This window comes from Chiloscyllium plagiosum, unplaced genomic scaffold, assembly GCF_037043375.1.
Source record: "Chiloscyllium plagiosum isolate Xiang-an unplaced genomic scaffold, Cpla_swu_hap1 HiC_scaffold_39, whole genome shotgun sequence".
Taxonomy (NCBI): domain Eukaryota; kingdom Metazoa; phylum Chordata; class Chondrichthyes; order Orectolobiformes; family Hemiscylliidae; genus Chiloscyllium; species Chiloscyllium plagiosum.
In genome coordinates, this window is record NW_028270177.1 from 25,997,915 (window position 1) to 26,018,049 (window position 20,135).

General features: G+C 42.5%; 1 long non-coding RNA gene across 2 annotated transcripts; it reads left to right on the forward strand.

Annotated features, from left to right (window-relative positions):
• The first annotated feature begins 7,016 nt into the window (after positions 1–7,016).
• Positions 7,017–19,476, forward strand: LOC122540829 (uncharacterized). 2 transcript variants are annotated; one of them, XR_015753746.1, is made up of 4 exons: positions 7,017–7,232; positions 9,533–9,655; positions 11,404–11,533; positions 12,440–13,440. It is a non-coding gene; the product is annotated as an uncharacterized LOC122540829 (long non-coding RNA). The 2 variants fall into 2 exon arrangements; XR_006309429.2 differs by lacking the exon at positions 12,440–13,440 and adding an exon at positions 19,248–19,476 and having other exon boundaries at positions 7,020–7,232.
• The last annotated feature ends 659 nt before the right edge of the window (positions 19,477–20,135 follow it).

Sequence of the window (20,135 nt, forward strand, 5' to 3'; positions counted from 1 at the left end):
AATAGCCCAGACACTATTTCTGAGCCATAAACTGAGTTTTTAACTTTTGCACTGATATCCATCCAATCAAACTTGGCCTGGGGTTAAAATCAGGATATAAACTTTTATCAGTTCATTTACATTTAGTATTTTCCAAATAGCTTTGTATTGTGTAGCTGTGCTGGAGTTTTCAAAGTTATTTAAACACTTTGTAAAGTTTTCATCTTCTCGTGCAACAATTACCCTGCCAAACTTAGATGCAATCCTGCTAATAGTGATACCACAGTACCACAATTGATAGATCTTCTCTATTTCCTATGATTCTGATTATAATAGCCCTGCTTTTTAGATTTTTGTATTAAGTTTTTTTTTCTCATGTTCTATGGAAGCTTTAATGTATAACTAGCCAGCAAAAGTAACTTGTTTTCTTCAAAAGAAAGCAGCAATTGCATGAGGTAAGCCAACCCAAAACATTTTTTTCATTGTGGTTTTTCCAAGTAGCTGACTGTTACTTCTGCTTATACTCTATAGCCTGAAACAAGTTGCAATATCAATTAACATCATAGCTTCTTATAGCAGTAACATCAATTCCAGCAAAATTGTTGATCAGACACTTAGGCTATTTTGAACATTTGGTTTACTTGCAATATATTATTTTAATAAAATATTTTTTTAAAATTGAGAAAATAGCCAAAAAATTGTGGAAACACATTGGAGGTCAAATAGCATCTGTAGAAGCATAGTATTATTTAAGTGAAGAAAAACTGCAGAAAGCTGCAACACAAAGGCACTTGGGGAACTTGTGCATGAAACACAGAAAACCAGTACACAGATGCATCAGCTAATCAGGAAGGTTCATGGCCCTTATTTCAAGGGGTTGGGGTTTAAGAGGAGGGGCGTTTTGCTGCAACTGTAAAAGTTGCTGATGAAATCACATCTGCAGTACTGCGAGCGGTTTTGGTCCCTTTACTTAAGGGAAAACGTCATTTCATTGGAGGCTGTGCAGTGAAGGTTCACTGTGGTGATCCCCATTCTGGGGGGGGATTGTCTTACGAGCAAAGGTTAAATGGGGACTCTACTCACTGGAGTTTAGAAGAATGAGAGGTAATCTCATTGAAACATAAAGGATTCTTAAGGGGCTTGACAGGGTAAATAATGAGAGAATGTTTCCCTTCACAGGAGAATATACAACCAGAGAGCATAGTCTCAGAATAAAGGGTTGTCCATTTAAGACTGAGATGAGGAAGAATTTCTTCTGTAACAGGCTTGTGAATCTTTGGAACTCCTTGCCAAAGAAAGTTGTGGGGACAGAGTCCTCGTATATATTTAAGGCTGAAATAGATAGATTCTTGATCAGTGGGCAATCAAGGGTTATTGGGAAAATGCAGGAAAGTGGATGTGAGGCGTGATAGTTCAGCCATGATCCTATTGAATTTTGGCGCAGGCTCAAGGGGCCTAACAGTTAACTATTTATCATGGTCTTGTGGTTTTAAGATCTTTTTTGATGTGCATTCTTTCGATCATGAATGTTCTTGTACTGTTGTTATTTTCTTTTCCATCCAGGGCCTGGTGAGCAGATATTTCCTTGAATAAACAAAGAACAAAGAAAATTACAGCACTGGAACAGGCCCTTCAGCCCTCCAAACCTGTGCCAATCTGGATCCTCTACCTAAACCTGTCACCTATTTTCTAAGCGTCTGTATCCCTCTGCTCCCTGCCCATTCATTTATCTGTCTAGATACATCTTAAATGACGCTATCATGCCCGCCTCTATCACATCCGCTGGCAATGCGTCCCAGGCACCCACCACCCCCGCTTGTAAAACTTTTCACTCATATCTCCCTTAAACTTTACCCCTCTCACTTTGAACTCATGACCCCTCATAATTGAGTCCCCCACTCTGGGAAAAAGCTTCTTGCTATCTGCACTGTCTATACTTTTCATGACTGCAATCAGGTTCCCCCATAACCTCTGTCTTTCTAATGAAAATAATCCTAATCTACTCAACCTCTCTTCATAGCTAGCACCCTCCATACCAGGCAATATATTGGTGAACTTTCCTCTACACCCTCTCCAAAGCATCCACATCCTTTTGGTAATGTGACGACCAGAACTGTACGCAGTATTCCAAACGTGGCTGAATCAAAGTGTTATACAACTGTAACATGACCTGCCAACTCTTGTACTCAATATCCTGTCCGATGAAGGAAGGCATGCCATATGCTTTCTTGACCACTCTATCGACCTGTATTGCCACCTTTAGGACCTGAACACCCAGATCTCTCTTCCATCAAATTTCAGGATGTTTACATTTACTGTATTGTTCGCTCTTGAATTGGATCTTTCAAAATGCATCACCTCGCATTTGCCTGGATTGAACGCTCTGATCTATCTATATTCTGCTGTATTCTCTGACATTCCCCTTCACTATCTGCTATTCCACCAATTTTAGTGTCATTTGCAAACTTACCACCTATTTCTTCCTCCAGATCACAAACAACAGTGATCCCAGCATGGATCCCTGTGCAACACCACTGGTCACATTTTGAGAAACTCCCTTCCACTCCTATTCTGTCTCCTGCTGCTCAGCCAGTTCTTTATCCAGTTAGCTAGTACACCCCTGACCCCATGCAACTTCACTTTCTCCATCAGCACACCATAGGAACCTTATCAAATGCCTTACTGAAGTCCATGTATATGACATCTACAGCCCTTCCCTCATCAATCAACTTTGTCACTTCCTCAAAGAATTCTATTAAGTTGGTAAGACATGACCTTCCCTGCATAAAACCATGTTGCCAATCACTCATAAGTCCATTTTCTTCCAAATGGGAATAGATCCTATTTCTCAGTATCTTCTCCAGCAGCTTCCCTATCACTAACGCCAGGCTCATCGGTCTATAATTACCTGGATTATCCATGCTACCCTTTTTAAACAAGGGGACAGTATTAGCAATTCTCCGGTCCTCTGGGACTGCACCCATGTTTAAGGATGCTGCTAAGATGTCTATTAAGGACCCAGCTATTCCCTCTCTCACTTCCCTCAGTAACCTGGGATAGATCCCATTCCGACCTGGGGACTTGTCTACCTTAATGCCTTTTGGAATACCCAATACTTCCTCCCTCCTTATGCTGACTTGCCATAAAGTAATCAAACATCTATCCCTTACCTCAACATCCGTCATGTCCCTCTCCTCGATGAATACCGATGCAAAGTACTCATTAAGAATCTCACCCATTTTTTCTGACTCTATGCACAAAAATTTCCTCCTTTGTCCTTGAGTGGACCAACCCTTTCCCGAGTTACCCTCTTATTCCTTATGTATGAGTAAAAGGCTTTGGGATTTTTCTTAACCCTGTTTGCTAAAGATAGCTCATGACCCCTTTTAGCCCTCTTAATTGATCACTTCAGATTGGTCCTACATTCTCAATATTCTTCCAAAGCTTCGTCTGACTTCAGTCGCCTAGACTTTATGAATGCTTCTTTTTTCCTCTTAGCTAGTCTCACAATTTCATCGGTCATCCATGGTTCCCTAATCTTGCCATTTCTATCCCTCATTTTCACAGGAACATGTCTCTCCTGAACGCTAATCAACCTCTCTTTAAAAACCTCCCATATACCAAATGTCGATTTGTCTTCAAACAGCTGTTCCCAATCTGCATTCCCCAACTCCTGCTGAATTTTGGTATAGTTAGCCTTCCCCCAATTTAGCACTTTTCCTTTCGGTCCACTCTCATCTTTGCCCATGAGTATTCGAAAACTTATGGAATTGTGATCACTATTCCCAAAGAAATCCCCTACTGAAACTTCAACCACCTGGCTGGGCTCATTCCCCAACACCAAGCCATTTATGGCCCCTCTCCATACTGCTCTAGAAAGCCCTCCTGGATGCTCTTACAAATTCTGCTCCATTTAGACCCCAAATACTAAGTGAATCCCAGTCAATGTTGGGAAAATTAAAATGTCCTATCACCACCATCATGTTGCTCCTACATCTTTCCATAATCTGTTTACATATTTGTATCTCTATCTCACGCTTGCTGTTTGGAGGCCTGTAGTACAGCCCCAAGTTGTGATATCATCTCTGAGCAGTAATGCAACTCTTCCACCCCTTTTACCTCCCTCTTTATCCTGCCTGAAGCATCAATGTCCTGGAATATTTAGTTGACAATCATGCCCTTCTCTCAACCAAGTCTCAGTAATAACAATAACATCATACTCCCATGCACTAAACAAAGCCCTAGGTTAATCTGCCTTACATACTTCTTGCATTAAAACCAATACATCTCAGACCACCAGTCCCTTTGCGTTCATCATCTGCTCCCTGTCTTCTCTTCCCCTTAGTCACACTGACTTCATTATCTAGTTCCTTACAAGCTTTAGTGCACTAACTTCCTCATTTGGTTCCCATCCCCCTGCCCCAACAGCATTATCAAAAGCACCCCCAAAGACATTGGTTCCAGTTTGCTCCAGATGTAGACCATCCAATTTGTAATAGTCTCACTTCCCCAGAACAGGTCCCAATGTCCCAAAAATCTGAACCCCTCCCTTGTGCACCACCTCTCAAGCCACTCATTCATCCTCCCTGTTCTTTAATTTCTACTCTGACTAGCAAGTGGAACTGGTAGCAATCCTGAGATTACTACCTCTGAGGTCCTACTTTTTTACTTGGCTCCTAACTCCCTTAATTCTGTTCGTAGGATCTCATCCCATTTATTACCTATATCATTGGTGCTTATATGCACCATGACAGCTGGCTGTTCCCCCTCCCCTTCAGAATGTTCTGTAGTCGGTTTGAGCCATCCCTGACCCGTGCACTTGGGAGGCAACATACCATTTGGGAGTCTTATTTTCAACCACAGAAAGTCTATCTACTCCCCTTACAATTCAATCCCTATGACCATAGCCCTTCCACTCTTTTTCCAGCCCATTTGAACAGCAGAGCCAGCCACGGTGCCATGAACAGGCTCATGCTGCCTTTCCCCTGGTGAGCCATCTCCCCCAATCTTATCCAAACAGTCTATCTGTTTTGGAGGGAGATGACTGCAGGGGACATCTGCACTGCCTTCCTGCTCTTTCTCAGCTTTTTGTTCACACATTCCCTTTCTCCCTCAGAAATCCTAATCTGCAGTGTGACCAATTCACTAAATGTGCTCTCCATGACTCCCTTCGCATCATGGATGCTCCAAAGTGAGTTCATCTGCAGTTCCTGAGCCGTCATGTGATCTAACAAGAGCTGCAGCTGGATACACTTCCTGCACAAAGGAATCAGGGACATCAGCCGTGTCCCTGAGCTCCCACATTGAACAAGAGGCCTGGGATCTTCTGCCATTTTTTAATCTTAAGCTTAACTTCGATAAATGAAAAAGGAAAGAAAAGTTTCTTTACCAATCACACGATTAAGAAAAAAGAAATAGAAAATCCCTTACCTTATCAACACATCATAGAGACATTTTATTTGGTTACAGGGGGAAGGCAGGTGGGAGACACTACACGTGGAGTGTCTCAGGTTCAGCCACTGCCCAAATATATCGTTTCACTCACCCTCGCAGAGTGCAATTCGATCGCTCCCACTTGCCTCCCCGCTCTCACTGCTCCCGCAGCTGCTGAAAATGAAGGCCGCATGACCTCAAGGTAAGTCATTTTAAGAGGGAAAATTGATCTTCCCAGCAGCCCCCGGTCCTCTCGCTCACTGCTCCCGAAAGTGAAATGGTGGGAAGACTGAAGCCAGTATTGTCACTTCCTGCTCCGAGCTCCATTCCCTGACTAGCAAACCCATCCCTCTGCCTAGCCAGAGTCTGAGTTTAATTCGGTCTGTTCACAACCTCAGTGGGCATTTGATTCCAAGATGGGCTTCTGACTTCATTTTTATGACATGTGGCTGCTTGTTTCCACCTCCTTAACATCGCCTGGCCATCCCATCTCAGTGCATTTGTAATTGAAACCCTCACTCTTATCTTCATTACCTCTAGCCTCAACTATTCTGATACACTCTTGACTGATGTTCCACCTTCTATTATTTGTAAACATGAGTTAGTGCAAAATGTTGTTGTCTGTGTCTTAACTCAAAGCAAGACCTGTTTCCCTATCATCTCTGTGCTTGCTGATCTACATTGGCTCCTGGTCAAGTGACATCTTGATGTTTAAATTCTCATCCCTGTTTCTAAATCTCTTCATCATCTTGCCCCTTGCTATCACTGTAAGCTCCTCCAGCCTTACGGCCCTCCATGTTAACTGTTCTGCTCTAATTCTGGCCTTTTGTGCACCAACACCTTTAATTGCTTCATCGTTGGTGCCTGTACCTTTAGGTACCAGGCCCCTAATCTCCAGATTAATGTCCTACACACCCCTAACTTTCTCTCCTTCTTTAGGAGTATAGAATTCCTACAGTGCAGAAGGAGGCCATTCAGCCCATCAAGTCCACACTGACTCTCCAATGGACATCCCACCCAGACTCAGCCACCACCCCACCCCCACCATATCCCTGTATATCCCATGGTTAACCCACCTAACCTGAATCTCTTCATTCTGTGAGAGAAAACCCATGCAGACACAGAAAGAATGTGCAAACTCCACACAGTCTCCAAAAAATGGAAATGAACGTAGGTCCTTGACACTGTGAGGCAGCAGTGCTAACCACTGTGCCACTGTGCTGTCTGCTCTCTAAATCTATCTTTATGATCAGGCTTTCGGTGTTGGGACCTAACATCTCCAGATGTGACTTGTGTCTTACTTTGACTTATAATGCTCCTGTGTCCACTCTGGGATGTTTCATTACATTAAAAGACACATAAATATAAGTTATTGTTTTCATTGGAATAAAACTATAGGAGAGGAAAACTCTCAGAGCTGAACATACCTTGTCCTTTTCAACGCTGAAATCAGTTTGACCTTTCATACCAATGATGCAACAAGCACTTTTTCCAGCTGGATCCAGGCACTCACATTATCAGTGATTGACAACTCCATTTGCTACAAGGCACCAAGTCACACTGTCATACAATGCATGCTCGAGATGTCTCACTCTGTACTGGGACACCACCGTTCTTACCGCTGTCCCTGTGATTCAGCCTGACATTAGCATAAAAGGCAGAGTTTAAAAAACGGCCTGGGTTGGAAACGTCCCTGTCATAGCCAGCTGGCCTGGTTTTGAAGTGAAGATTTCAGGCACCTCATGCAGCACCACTACTTCAGGCATTTGGCCCAGCCGCAGGTTCTGTGAGGCATTTAGCAGCGATGACTCAAGGAACAGGTGAGATGCTTTTACACCCAGCTGACGAGTTTGGCCGGGGTAGGGGTACAGGGAGTACAGAAAAGTCACAGTCGGTACGGTACAAAGTTAGAATTGGGAAAAGTGAGGATTGTCAGTGAAACAAAAATTAATTTGTAGTGATTGAAAAACTAATAGGATTTGAAAGTGAGAATATGAACATTATACTCCACAGTGTTACTTTCTGTTGGTATTTCAGAATGAAGGCGATTGCTGCTGTTTGTTTATCTGTTCTTTTATTCGCGAGTGTGTTGCTGACAGAAATTATTACAAATTTTAAGCTAGTGAAAGTATGTAACTTAGTGCAGCATATTTAAAGCTGTCACAATATTTATGTGTCTAGAAATAATCATCTCTTATTCATTATTAGTTTGCAGCAAAACTACAATAGTCAGGCAGAAACTTTCATTTTAATGTTATGCAACAACAAAACAACAACAGTCCAAGGCTCTTAGTTCATCATGATCTTCCTGCTAGATTCTTATAATCCAACATGGTGACCCAGAAGGAGCGAGTGTGTGATGATTCATTCCAGGAACTGATGTCAGACTTTCCCATGGAAAATGAATGTAAATTTTAGTTTGATAAACTTTGAAGTGTCTAACCTCTTAAGCAGTTCAATGACACTACTGTTCTTTAATCATTTTCTTGTTTTACACATGAGATTCATGCTATTTTGATACAATGATTTTTTCCTTCTAAGGCATAAAGTTAACGTATACAGTTCAAAATATATTGGTACGTAGTCAGCATGGATCAATTTAGAAGTTCTAGCCACGTTTATTTAGTTGAGTAATCCACTTTATTAACTGTTAAAACAGATAATTGATGTCTGCAAATATTGCTGTACTTAATCTTCAGTTTCAAAGTCTTGAAATACATTCAGGATAGTGAATACGTACTATCCCATGTATTTTAATTGATTTGTTTTCCTTGTAATATATATTTTTATTCTGTCTTCACATACCAATGCTATCTCCAACACTGTGTGAAGCACTTAAAGATTTATTTCAGCCAGATATTTCCTATCTGCAGGAAGCTCAAATTTTCCTGATTTGACAGACCTGTCTCCATGTAAGTGGTCTCTGTGTAGAATACTTTCACTCTGAAAAGATGGGAGTATGATTGAAATTGGCCCATTGACCTAGAAGAAGTTCAGTTGTGAGTGAGTGCTGAGGCAGGTTGGTTAGAAGGTCCAACTCAATTTTCTGGCACTTTGTGTTAGTTGTATTAAAGTCTGTTATCACATACACTCCTCAGCCTCTCACCTACTCCCCATTTCAATTCCATGTCGCCCTATCACCTCCACATCCCTTCATGGCCCCTTTGTAATCTCCATGCCCACTCAGCTGGCATTTATTATAAATACAACTATCCATATCATAACAATGCACTTCAACAAGTACCCACTGAAAAACTCCTCTGAAAAAAAAAACTGATGCTCTGTTCACTCTATAAAACTGTCCATCTGATATAGCCATTATAGTATCAATGTAGAAGTTTTACCTCAATTCACACAACCTAATAAACATATTGAGACCTTACTAAGTTATCATTTCTGGGAAATTTCTTTCAATGTCTATGATCTCAAAGATGATAATCATTCAAGGCTACCATTCCACTTCAACCCATTTTAAAAAACCACATTCCCCCAATTAAGCTAATCTATTAATGAGTCTTAGGGTTCAGCCAAACATTCTTAATAAAACCATCTGAAGAAACAAATGTTTGACATTTTGTTCCAATCATACAGTTCACATGCCCCCACACTCTTGACCCCACAAAGTCTTCCTTTAATGCCTTTGCCTCTAGACCATGCTCTGCATATTTATAAACCTTCTCAAACTCATATTTCTAACCTTGTTTCTAGATTCTTACTTCTTCTCTAATTCTTCATAATTTCTCATTGTAAGACTCATATATCTTATTTCTACTTGCAAAATCTCCTGGGTAGTTTATTGTGCTTAATTTACATTGTTATATTTATAAGTCTTATACTTCTGAAGATTACATCAATTTTGAAATAATTGGAATGTAATTGAGAAGGACTGACAATTAATATGTCAGTCAACCCTTCATCAGGCTTTTTGCTAAGTTGGAGAGTGGAATTTGGGTAAAATTTATTTTTGATTAAATTTGACAAGGCTAAGATCCTGTGACCATTTTATCACACTCCTGTTGCCCTTCTGGTAATAATGCATTGGATGGAGAGAAAATTAGGCCAAAACATGGTTATGCTGGCTTCAAGTTTAACATCAAAGTCTTCAACTGTGTCATTGCAGGCAGAGTCTCCACTTTTCTGAAAATTATTGCTACAAGATAAGTTCAGAAATCGCATGATGCCACATTATAGTGCAAAAGGTTTATCTGAAATCACAAGCTTTCAAAGTGCTGCTCCTTCGTCGGTGAGTTGATTTTATTTCAGACAGATCTGTTGGAGTATAAACTGGTGTTGTGTGACTTCTGACCTTGTCCACCCTAATGCAACACCAGCACCTCCATATCGTGATTTCCATAAGAGGAAGAGAGAATTCATGGAGGTTAGATTTGCTCCTCCCTGACCTCTCTAAGTATGAAGCGATTGTTGATATTGGTACTTGTCATGAGGTGTATTTGACTGCTAAAATAATTCATGTGGATTCAATCTATAATTCTCGACTTGCACTGATAGGTCACCCCCACAAGGATCTTTTGGATGCCAGAAAGTCATAGGGTCATACAGAATGGAAACAGACCCTTCAGACTAACCAGTCCATGCCTACCGTAATCCCAAACTAAACTAGTCCCACTTGCCTGTGCTTGACCCATTTACCTCCAAGTATTTCTTATTCATGTACTTATTCAAATATCTTTTAAATGTTGCAATTGTACTCACATCCATTTCCTCTGGAAGTTCATTCCACATATGAACTACTCTCTATATAAAAAAGTTGCCCCTCATGTCTTTTTAAAATCTTTTCCCTCTCACTTTAAAAATCTTGAAATCCCTAACCCTAGGGAAAAGACACTTGCCATTCACCTCAGCTATACCCCTCATGATTTTATAAACCTCTATCAGGTCACCCCTCAACCTCCAACACTCCAGTGAAAAAATTCCCAGCTTATCCAACCTCTCACCATAACTCAAACTCTCCATTCCCGGCAACATCTTGCTAAATCTCTTCTGAACTCTCTCCACCTTGATAATATCCTTCCTATAACAGGGCGACCAGAATTGGATACAGTACTCCAGAAGAAGCCTCACCAATGTCCTGTACAACCTCAACATAACATCCCAACTCCTGTACTCAAAAGTCTGAGCAGTGAAGGCAAGCATGATGAATGCCTTCTTAAACACCCTATATATATGTGAGGCAAACATCAAAGGTTAATGTACCTGAAACCCTAGGTCACTCTGTTCTACAACACTACTCAAGACTCTACTTTTAATTGTATAAGTCATTGGGTCAGGCTAACCTGTGAGGCAGGCTGATGCCCCAGGCTCTATCCTCAGTAGCTCAGTTGTCTGCCAGGCATATTTACATGAGATAATAGTTAGCAAAGCTGCAAGATCACCAGTGGGCATATCACACTGTTATGGCAGAATGTGACCAGATGCCTTTAAACGTATGGCACTAAGAGGCTTATTTAGGTGGAAAGGAAATTGATAGTTACATACTTTGTGTGTCTTAAGTAATGCAGATCAAATTGCATGCTATGTTATTACATAAATTCAGAAGGTAATCATAAAATCAAAGGTTGTAATAGGTAAGTGATGATTCTGGATACTCTTCAATAAACTGTCAGTCATCAGGTTGCTTTTGCCATGTTGGTTTCATCTGTAATTGTTAACATAAATTCTCATGGTTAAGAAAGAACCAAAAACTGAGTGATACATAGTTTTCATTTCAACAGCACCAAAACTTTCATGGCAAGTGTAAATGTAATATTCTTTAAAATGTTGTTATGTGTTGGTGCAAGCTACTTTCATCTTTAACTTTCAGCTATCTATGTAGTCAGAGAGTTTATCTAAATGCAGCAATATTCTTTAAAATGTATTGAAGCTACTGTATAAGTCAAAGTAGCGGAATTGAAATTATGAATTTGAAATATCATGTGGTTTGATTTTTACTAGATAGTGAATTTGTTTATTTTATGTTTTGACTAATTTCAGGTATTGTGGTACATATTGTCACCAGATGACACCCAAACATACTGGTTAAGGTTGACTTCTGTACAAATATGAACTGGGACACAGTGCTATAATAATAAGGAAGACTGGTGATGCCCTGAATAACATGAAGGTAAAATATATCACCGTCTTCTTCTTCTCTACTCCAGTCACCATACAGTTAATATCATCCTAAAAGAAACAGAAAGTAAACAACAATAACTCCTTACCTTGCAATCGCAGCAGGTGTAACAGTCATCCCTTACCTCCTCTGTTCCCACTGTTCAACTCCCCAAACACTCCCTGCAGGAGAATCAAAGCTTTACTTCAACTTTATTCAATTCAGTCAACTGTTTCCATTGCTCACAATCAATCCCCTCTACAGTATAGAGACCAAACACAGAATGGGTGACTGCTTTGTGGAACACCTCCATTTGTTCTGAAATCATGACCCTGAACCTTTAGATTACTAGCCATTTTAAATCACTGTGTCACTCTCATGTTCACATTCCTGTCCTTGGCTGGTGTACTGTTCTAATGATGCCCAATATCAGCTGGAGGAACAGAACCTTGTCTTCTGATTAGACATTTACAGCATCCTGGACTCAGCATTGAGATCATCAATGTCAGACTTTGAACTCTGCCCTCCACTTTAAACATTTTTCTCCAAGTGTCAGTCTATTTCATGTTCGCATGCTTTTGCTTTCTGAAAAATCAGGCCTTGATTCTGCTCTAATTACATGGACTCTGAGCCAAAGCTTTATATCTTTACAACCCAACTCCCTTTACCTTTTGTCCTGTGACAGCTTGGTATTTGATCTGCCCACCCAGGCCTCTACTTATCCCTTGATCCAAGCACATTTCATGTTTTTGTTTGTTTACAACCTGACCCAATGACTGTTTTCCACAACGTAAACTCATCATTGCCACCAATATTCTGTCTAAATGCTGCTATTCTCAGGGTCTGCACATGGCGATCAATAGGCTGACTCTGTTCCGATGAAGGACCCAAAACGTTAACTCTGCTTTCTCTCCACAGATGCTGCCAGACCTGCTGAGCTTTTCCTGCAATTTCATTTTTTGTTGCGGACACTGTTTCACAATATTGAAGGTCACTGACCTCAGAGAATCCATGCAGAAGGAAGATAATTAGTGGGAAAGTTGATTTCCAATTCTCTTCAGTTCCGAAGCAGAGTCATATTGAACTTGAAGTATTAACTCTCCCCACTCAAACTTGCTCAGCCTTTTCAGGCACTTATATATGTTCTTTTAGACCTCAAGCATCTACAGTATTTTGCTTTTATTAAAAATTTTATTCAGATTTAACAAATAGCAATTTGGTTAAAACAACGCATGATTAGAAACAAGTGGTGTCTCTGTCAGCCAGGTCTGTTCAGGTTGACCATATCTGGCACCATCAGCATAATGTGGGCTGTTGCAATCTAAACCGTCAGTGAAGGCCATTTCTGGTGTCCAATGTTGAACGAGTCTCCAGCTGCAGAGCTGGATGGAGATTTCTATTTGCTGCCTGTTTCCTGTGATCAGCACAGTCATGAAAACTGACAATAAGTGTCACCAATCAAAGAATTACAATCTAATCTGTGGTGTCTTAAACGCAACTTCTATATTAAAATATTGCCAAACATTGGTATACAATATACAGCAACATAATACGTAATATATTGTGTCCCTTGACAGATGATCAGGTCTACACTGCATAAGTGTATATATGATATTGGCTTTGGATGTAATATGCAGCAGTAGGTGTTCCCTCCTGTATATTCTCATGGTAGGAAAACTGAAGGTGCAGTGGATAGCATCCTTGTGTCTGAGCAGAAGTTCTGTTTCAAGTCCCATTCCAGTACTGGATGGCAAAGGAGGTTGAATCCATAATGTGCTCAAACAGGTTGGATGTCAACTTACAAATTCCTCCAACACATGCCGACGGCAGGAGGTAAAAACAGGAGAGATGCCTGCTCAATCATGTGATGGAAAGAAATTGGAGCTTCAACCATCACTATTCATAGCTCCATGCATGTCAAAGTGAATGTTTCCACAGCAACCCAGACTCCTGAAGGGCCTGTTTGGTTCAATTGGCTGGATGGCCAATATGAGTCAGACTGCTGCCAACAGCACAGGCTTCAGTCTCCATTTTGACTGGGGCCGGTTCAGTATCTGTCTACTTGCTCTGCTCATAATGGATATTAGAGTGCTGCAGGGCAGACCTGTCATTTGGGCAGAGAACAGTGAAGGATGCTGTGAAGGGCAGGAGGGTGGGGGGGAACAAGAGGGCAATTGTACCATGGTGTGGCTAACATGTTTCTTTTATAGGATTTAAATTAGAATATCGCCAAATGAAAACTGAACTCCAAAATCGACTTTGCATGTGACCTTTACCACTCCTATCTGGGTCACACTTGGGCAAACATTTCTGTCTGCTCACTCTTCATAAGGGTTTACTGTTTTTCTGTACTAATGGTTATCATATGAAAGAATCATCTGTGAAGTTAGAATAAGAAGAATTTTGTTGTACTGTTACATGCCATAGGCAATTGCTATCAAGTGATTGGAGCTGAAAAATGTGTTGCTTGAAAAGCGCAGCAGGTCAGGCAGCATCCGAGGAGCAGGAGAATTGACGTTTTGGGCATAAGTTGAAACTTTATTGCTGGAACAGCACAGCAGGTCATGCAGCATCCAGGGAACAGGAGATTCGACGTTTCGGGCACAGGCCCTTCTTCAGGAATGAGCAGAGAGTGTTCAGCAGGAGAAGATAAAAGGTAGGGAGGAGGGACTTGGAGGAGGGGCGTTGGAAATGTGATAGGTGGAAAGAGGTCAAGGTGAGGGTGATAGGTCGGAGTAGGATGGAGGCGGAGAGGTCAAGAAGACGACTGCAGGTCAGGAAGGCGGTGCCGGGCTGGAGGGATCCGGCTGAGACAAGGTGGGGGGAGGGGGGATGAAGAAACTGGTGAAGTCCAAGTTCATCCCCTGCGGTTGGAGGGTTCCCAGTCGGAAGATAAGACGCTCCTCCTCCGACCGTCGCGTTGTTGTGGTTTGGCGGTGGATGAGTCCAATGACCTGCATATCCTCGGTGGAGTGGGAGGGGGAGTTGAAATGCTGTGCTACAGGTTGGTTGGGTTGGTTCGTCCGGGTGGCCCAGAGGTGCTCTCTGAATCGCTCCGCAAGTAGGCGGCCTGTCTCCCCAATATAGAGGAGGCCACACCGGCTGCAGCGGATGCAGTAGATGATGTGGGTGGAGGTGCAGGTGAATCTGTGGCGGATATGGAAGTTTCCTTTGGGGCCTTGGAGAGAAGTGAGGGGGGAGGTGTGGGCGCAAGTGTTGCACCTCCTGCGGTTGCAAGGGAAGGTGCCGGGAGTGGAGGTTGGGTCGGTGGAGGGTGTGGATCTGACAAGGGAGTCGCGGAGGGAGTGGTCTCTACGGAAAGCTGATAGGGGAGGGGAGGGAAATATATCCTTGGTGCTGGGGTCTGTTTGGAGGTGGCGGAAGTGACGGCGGATGATGCGCTGTACATGGAGATTGGTGGGGTGGTAGGTGAGGACCAGTGGGGTTCTGTCCTGGTGGCGGTTGGAGGGGCGGGGCTCAAGGGCGGAGGAGCGGGAAGTGGAGGAGATGCGGTGGAGGGCACCGTCGACCACTTCGGGGGGGAAATTGCGGTCCTTGAAGAAGGAGGCCATCTGTGTTGTACGTATTTTGAACTGGTCCTCCTGGGAGCAGATGCGGCGGAGATGAAGGAATTGGGCCACAGATTCACCTGCACCTCCACCCACATCATCTACTGCATCCGCTGCAGCCGGTGTGGCCTCCTCTATATTGGGGAGACAGGCCGCCTACTTGCAGAGGGATTCAGAGAGCACCTCTGGGCCACCCGGACGAACCAACCCAACCAACCTGTAGCACAGCATTTCAACTCCCCCTCCCACTCCACCGAGGATATGCAGGTCATTGGACTCATCCACCGCCAAACCACAACAACCCGACGGTCGGAGGAGGAGCGTCTTATCTTCCGACTGGGAACCCTCCAACCGCAGGGGATGAACTTGGACTTCACCAGTTTCTTCATCCCCCCTCCCCCCACCTTGTCTCAGCCGGATCCCTCCAGCCCGGCACCGCCTTCCTGACCTGCAGTCTTCTTCTTGACCTCTCCGCCTCCATCCTACTCCGACCTATCACCCTCACCTTGACCTCTTTCCACCTATCACATTTCCAACGCCCCTCCTCCAAGTCCCTCCTCCCTACCTTTTATCTTCTCCTGCTGAACACTCTCTGCTCATTCCTGAAGAAGGGCCTGTGCCCGAAACGTCGAATCTCCTGTTCCCTGGATGCTGCCTGACCTGCTGTGCTGTTCCAGCAATAAAGTTTCAACTTTGATCTCCAGCATCTGCAGACCTCACTTTCTCCTCGAAGTTTTGGGCATAAGCCCTTCTTCAGGAATGAGGAAGGTGTGCCAAGCAGGTTAAGATAAAAGGTAGGGAGGAGGGACTTGGGGGAGGGGCGTTGGGAATGTGATAGGTAGAAGGAAGTTAAGGTGAGGGTGATAGGTCAGAGAGGGGGTGGGGCGGAGAGGTTGGGAAGAAGATTGCAGGTCAAGAAGGAAGTGCTGAGTCCGAGGGTTGGGACTGAGATAAGGTGGGGGGAGGGGAAATGAGGAAGCTGGAGAAATCTGCATTCATCCCTTATGGTTGGAAGGTTCCTAGGCGGAAGATGAGGCGCTCTTCCTCCAGGCATTGTGTTGCCATGGTCTGGCGATGGAGGCGGCCAAGGACCCACATGTCCTTGGCGGAATGGGAGAGGGAGTTAAAGCGTTCAGCCATGGGGTGGTTGGGTTTGTTGGTGCAGGTGTCCCAGAGGTGTTCTCTGAAACGTTCCGCAAGTAGGCGGCCTGTCTCCCCAGTGTAGAGGAGGCCACATCGGGTGCAGGAAATGATGTGTGTGGAGGTGCAGGTGAATCTCCTATCAAGTGATTGTCAACTTTGGAATTGCCATGTCATTGGTCATAGGTTTTGTGGGCCATTGGTTGGCTAATAAGTCTGACTCTAGAGCCACTTCTTCGACCACGTTAGGTATTTCTGGGAGGTGAAGTTGGTCCCTGGCCTGGAAATCACTGGCATTCCTTTCTCTAGTTCCTTTTCTATACTTCCACGTGCCAAAGGGTGTCCTCACTGAATTGTGTCCCTTCATACAGGAGCTTCCTCCAAGTCGTTTTCTTCTGAATGAGGGTCTCCCACACATTGACATCTCGGCATTTTTTACCAATGTATCCCAGTTCATGTTCCGGACCACCCCTCCATTGATGTTAACAGAGCATTTCCCTTACCTGGGAAGGATTGTAAGGATGAGTCTTCAATGACTGTGACATTGTATTGATACCAAAATCATTGTGCATAAGGCAGTCCTCCTTCCAATTTTTCTATATGACTCAGAAACTTGGACTGTGTATAAGCCCTTGAGAATGATCATTAATAATGTATGAGATGGATTCTCCGCATTGGCTGGGAGGACTGGCAAATTAACATCAGTGTTTTTGAAGCAGCCAATAGCGCCAGCATCAAGGCCATGGTCATCTGAACCCAACCCCAACAGGTCGGGTGTTTTGGATGCCTGAATTCTGATGCCAAAGCAAATCACCTTTACCCAGCTCAAGGTAGGCACTCGAAGAAAGGAAGCATTTAAAAGAGTCCCTAAAGACTTCCTTCAAGAAACACAATTCAGATATCAATATGTGGCCCAGCTATTATACTGCAATTAAACTGAAAATTTGCATCACATTAAATCTCTGAAAAAATCTCAATTAAGAGGAATCTGATTCTTCCTGAAATTAGCCAATAAAAAAGAACATTGTAAGTAATCTAATCTAACATTTGAGTGTTATTTGAAGGGCATGTGCATGTGATAGTGTTTCTTTCATAATTTACAACGGTGGTAGCCAACACTGGAATATTAAGTTATATAAAATTATCGAACACGGACTTGTTATAGAACGCTCACTGGAATCACTGGAGATATCAAAGTTAAAAATCACACAACACCAGGTTATAGTCCAACAGGTTTAATTGGGAGCACACTAGCTTTCGGAGTGTCGCTCCTTCATCAGGTGGTTGTGGAGGACACAATTGTAAGGCACAGAATTTATAGCAAAAGTTTACAGTGTGATGTAACTGAAATTATACATTGAAAAATACCTTGATTGTTTGTTGAGTCTTTCATCTGTTCCGATACCATGACTTGTACTTGCAGAGTTACATTGTACTTTGGTCAAAAACTGCATGAATTCATGTAAAACTCATCTCACTTTTTAGATGAGAATCAGTCTAAACATTATGGCACAGACAGAGAACACAGGGGGCTAACACCTTCAACATATTGTCTAGCTAACACCCATTGCTACAGTTAACCTGAGGATGCAACTTTTAAAAAATGTTTTGTGATTTACACATGAAAGAAGTGAAACTATCATGGTATTCGAACAGATGAAAGACTCAAAAAACAATCAAGGCATTTTTCAATGTATAATTTCAGTTACATCACACTGTAAATTCCGTGCCTTACAATTGTGTCATCCGCAACCACCTGATGAAGGAGCAGCGCTCCGAAAGCTAGTGTACTTCCAATTAAACCTGTTGGACTATAACCTGGTGTTGTGCGATTTTTAACTACACCCCAGTCCCACACCAGCATCTCCAAATCATGGAGGTATCAAGTAAGTGATACACAAAGTGAAGCACTGGAGCTATTCAAGTCCATACTTGTAAGAAACTGGATTGAGGTTACTCAAGCTATTCAAGAACTCTAGCTTTTCTATTAAAATATCACAGATATTATACACCAAAGCCTTCCGACCCATCAGACTGGACTTGATTCGCACCTCGATCTTCAAGGTGAAAGGACAGTATTAATTTAGTGTGCTGTCCCATTCCAAAGAGCAGATCTATTCATTACTAAATGAAGTTAAAGTTGTGCCTTCATCGTTGGGGAAGGAGATTTTTAATGTTTCTACTTTTTTTTCTAGCATTTGTTATTCCAGCTGCTTTTGCCTGATTTTCAGCAAAGGCAGAGATTAATAGCCAGTCAGCTGCATCTGTCTCAGCTGCACTCCCTAGGAAGGTACTTCAGAACTCCCAAGACATTTTGATGTGGAAAGAGGTGTATTTGAATGATACCCCATTGTTTTTTCAGGACAATCCAAAACGTGATAAAGCAATGAATTCCTTTTGGTGTGTTGGCATTGTTGTTATGAATGCAAATGCAGCAGCCAATTTTATGCAGAGCAAGATCCAACAGATATTGAACAAATAAATGATTGGGACATTTCTTCTGACAATATCAGCTGGCCCTTCAGAAGAATTCCCTTGATGTTCTTCATATGGTGACATATAGAATCATTTTATATATATCTGAACAGGCAGACAGCTCCACATTTCATTCAAAAGCACAACACAACAGCAATTTCTCTGACTATATGGAAGCCTCAGGTTGCATTATGCTCACACACATGACCGTGGCTCAGTGAGTAGAGTGTTACCAGTTCAGACAAGCTGGTACTCAGAAAAACAAGAATTAGAATTTTGGAGTTTAAAGGACTTTACATTTAAATAGACTGTGCACTGACTGATGGGCAAGTAATCACTGATTGATTGTATGGTAGTCGATAAAGGCTTTTAAAATTTGACTCCTTAAGTTGTAGCTTGGCTGAAAATCAAAATAATATTCAACAACATCGATGCATTTAAATGTTAGTGACACAAAAAAGTTGAATCACCGTAACAGAGTTGTTCAAAATACTAAATTCACATTTCAGTATTTCTCTCCTCCTTGTTTTCTTCATTTGCAGCTGATAAACAAGCCCTTTTGAACATAAGGAACAGGTGGTCGAAGCCACACACTTCTACCACTGTGAAAGCTGTTTGAACAAAAAAAACATGTTGTAAAGGAAGGCGCGATATAAAGGGGATGTTTTGTGTGGTTTCTGTGTTTGTAAAGGAGGCAGAAGGTTTTTTTTGTTTAATGTTTGATACATTTAGATGTTTCATTAAAGGAAAATACTGTATAAATAAAATATGTACACAAATTAATATCACAATGTCCTCTGTCGCTACAATGTGGTTCATGTTCCTACTCATTAATTTGGCAAAAAGAACTTGGGTAGAAATGTTGCCAGTTTGCTACAAATTGCTAATGGTGTATTTATATGTATTTAGGGCATGAGATCCATAATTTTTTGAAAAATAGATTGTTGACAACTAATAAATGCAAAGTGCATTTTCTACCTGGCAAGGTGAAAATCATCTCCCAGATCAGATGCTGAGATTTATGAAAGGTTTCAGAGAGTGGGAGGAGCAGTATAATGGCAGGCCAGGATGAACAGGAGGAATCCTGGAGGCACAAGTGTGACAAAAAGCTGGAAGAGCTGATGTACTGGGACAAACCCAGGTAACTCAGCATGGTGGTCACCAGAGGATTTAGGCTCACAAGGCATCTTGCACAACTGATGTGGTCCTAGACCTGAAAGACTTGCAATGACCATTAATCATTTTGCCTCGCACTCTAAACAGGTGAAGATCTCCAGTGTAGTGATAGCAAGTTCAGCCAGGTGGATGATGGACCGGATCTCCCCCAAGGTGTTGAGGTGGGGAAGAAGGAGCTCCCTTCAGAGTGGAAACAGGCCATGCAGTCCAACCAGTCCACACCAACCCTCCGAAGAGTAACCCACCAAGACCCA